Below are 3,106 nucleotides of genomic sequence, written 5' to 3' on the forward strand. Positions count from 1 at the left end.
TGCGTAGGCGGCCTTCGGCCGCACTTAGGGATTATAACTCTCAGGCAGTAGAATTCTCCTTTCTGTGTTGCCAAAGAAGGGGGGCTGAACACCTTTTGCAGAGAACACCTTTCTGCGTAGGCGGCCTTCGGCCGCACTTAGGGATTATAACCCTCAGGCAGTAGAATTCCCCTTTCTGTTTTGCGAAGAAAAGGAGCTGAACACCTTTTGCAGAGAACACCTTTGTATATTTTTAATGCTTACTGGGTTATATCCTATCTTCTTTTGTCTCTCATTCTTTTGCATATTTTGGAGTTTGACAGCTGAACTCCGCCATTTAATTTGCATATGCAACCAAAGTCAGACGCGTGATTTTGAAGGTGTTTTTATTTAATGAATTGGTTAATATTAAAGTCGTAAAGCAAGTTATAACAAATCAAGTAAAGTGTAAAGTGAAGGGGAATACAAAAATATATTGGTGAAGTGGCTAATTTAAGCAGAATAGGATTGATAAATGTACGCTAATTTCCGAACTTTACAAAAAAAGGCATATTTCAAACCCAATTTGTAAATAAATTAGTAACCAAAATTTACAAAAGTGAGTGTTAAAATATTGCGTGGACGCTTGACTACAAGTGTGAGAAATTTTTTTCGGATCGGACCACCCATTTGGACGGAATAGCCCGAAATAGTTGTGAGCGGTACTAAACCCCACCCCAATACCGATTTGGGGCATGTGTCCGGTTGGCATTTCGCATTGATTTTATTTAGCGTTCGAATTGTGTACAACTAATTTGTTGTTTAATAAATGCGCTAAAGCTTTGTTATAAAACCGCGTAGGTACTAGTACTTGCTGCTGCGTTGCGATAATACCTAGTGGATGCTTCATTCAACACCGTTGCTTTGTTCTGTACCGTTCAACATTTGAGCGAATTCGAAATCCCCTAGGTATGAAAGAAAATTAGACTTATTGACTTATTGAAATTATTATATTACAACCTTCTCTTTGAACGCGCAATAAAGCCAAATGGCCAAACGTCCAAAGAATGTTCGGTTGGAAGGAGCCGTCCTCGCAATCCGCCAAGTGAATTTAAGAACTCTGGCTTCAATGGTCGCCATCCACTTTATCATCTTCATCGGGGCAAAATTTATTTGAAGTTCAGCCGACCGCCTAAGCCAGAAAAATCTGAAATATAAATAAAACATTGAGCTGAACTAATTCAAGCAAGGCACTAAATTATATCAACCACAAATTTACACAACTTACTGTTCGCCTCGTGGAAGCTTTATTTTCCTTAATAACATTTTATTCATTGTGGATATTGCAAAGTTGGTTGCAGGTGATTAGAGAGGAGTTGTCAATGCGAGTGATAGAGATGTGCAACAAAACTCGAATCCCGGGTTGTTTCATTTTGCTATTTGGTTAATTAATGGAAATGCGTCCGTTTCGGGTTTAATAATTTTATTGTTTCAGTAAAATAAATAAAAACCCATCTAATAATTTTTTAATTTTCGGAAGAATTTTTTATTTATAAGGGCTTAATTTATTTGTGCACCATAGTAAATTTTTCCACCCCGTCTCATCACGGAGAAAAAGTTACCGGTTGGCACACAGCCTAACTCTGAAAAGATTTATAAAAGATAAAAAGAGAACCGGTTCTTTTGACAAGGGCGTACACCTCTAGCTAGCAACGGCGCCATCTGTTGTTCGCGAGCAGAGACCAAAGATATAAGAATCGATGGAATGGGAAATTACGAAAGTACATACGTGCAGTTTGGACGGGGTAAACGGTGAAAACTTGAAAATACATTTCAAAACATTTGTGGTACAAGTTATAGCATTACACTCTACTATTACCGGGTGGCGGGAAAAGGTCACCATAATTACTGTGTAATCTTGTATTTACTCGTTCGGGGAATGGCTTTCAAATTTCTCACTCGTATGATTTGCTACGCTTACGATTTTTGCTTTGCTTTTTCCATATTTACCTAAACACATAATATTCTGCGAACAAACTTACATCCGTAAACTGTGATCGATTGAAAGGAAAATTGTTTTCAAGCTGTTGGCAATTCGTAGATACGTGTGTGAGCGTGTAAACGCCACTTTTAAACTCATTAATACATTCACGATATTAATGTTACGATTATAGCTCGTCGGCGATTTCAAGCATCCGTTGTTGGTTACCCCAGCAACGAGTACATGTGTGAGTGTCGGGTTGAATGTCGGGTGCTTGAAGCTTGCCCGGCGACACTCAAGCATAAAGCGTCAACACCATTTCCAATAATAATAATAATAATAATAATAATAATAATAATTTGCTCATTTTACATATCACAACAAACTAACACACTAATGCTTGTCAACGCTTTGCGCCACTATCAAACAGACCGCTTGTCAAGCGGTCGCGTTGATGGAAAATCAAAAATTTTTGATTTTCCATCAACACGAGCCCCAAAAAGTCTTTGGGGAATTTGTATGCTGCTACAACAACAACAACAACAAGTACGTGTGACACGACGATCTCCGATTGCCTCGGTTGCTGGGGTAACCAACAACGGATGCTTTAAATCGCCGACGAGCTTATCCTCGAAACCTTGAAGGCCGGTCCACATAGAACTTTCGCGTTGGCTTTGGCGTTGGCGTTGGTTTGACAGAACGCACGTTAAAAGAATGCTTGCTACAATGAACGCTTGGCAGCGAATGCTTGGGCGACTAAATTAACATACTAACGACAGATAAATTAATATTTAATATCAATAATTGCATTAAAAACGATATTTCTGGCCTGCACTTGATTAAAAAGGGAAAATATTTCACACAATTTTATTTATTTGCAACAGCTGACGAGCAACGCACGCGAAAAGATGAGAGTTGGCCATCTTTTTGCTTTGTGTTGGCGTGAGCGTTGCCGAATTTTGGCTATGTGGACGGCTGCACTTGAATTCATGTATTCATAGTCAGCTGTTGAAGCGACGCCAACGCCAACGCAACGCCAAAGTTTTATGTGGACGGGCCTTGAGGGATTTCCCAAATATACTCGGGCTCGTATCGCTGGATTGTTAAATAAATGCTAACGATGACCAAATTGTAGTACAATTAACTTTATTGTACAACAAACAATTT

General features: G+C 39.2%; 1 long non-coding RNA gene across 1 annotated transcript; it reads right to left on the reverse strand.

The window, feature by feature from the left end:
- Positions 1 to 718: 718 nt before the first annotated feature.
- LOC118757406 lies at positions 719 to 1,357 on the reverse strand. The gene is made up of 3 exons (XR_004995212.1): positions 1,247 to 1,357; positions 979 to 1,165; positions 719 to 923 (listed from the first exon to the last, which is right to left on the reverse strand). It is a non-coding gene; the product is annotated as an uncharacterized LOC118757406 (long non-coding RNA).
- Between the last annotated feature and the right edge of the window lie 1,749 nt (positions 1,358 to 3,106).

Source organism: Rhagoletis pomonella, unplaced genomic scaffold, assembly GCF_013731165.1.
Source record: "Rhagoletis pomonella isolate Grant_MI unplaced genomic scaffold, Rhpom_1.0 Rhpom_scaffold_17493, whole genome shotgun sequence".
In the NCBI taxonomy this organism is placed as follows: domain Eukaryota; kingdom Metazoa; phylum Arthropoda; class Insecta; order Diptera; family Tephritidae; genus Rhagoletis; species Rhagoletis pomonella.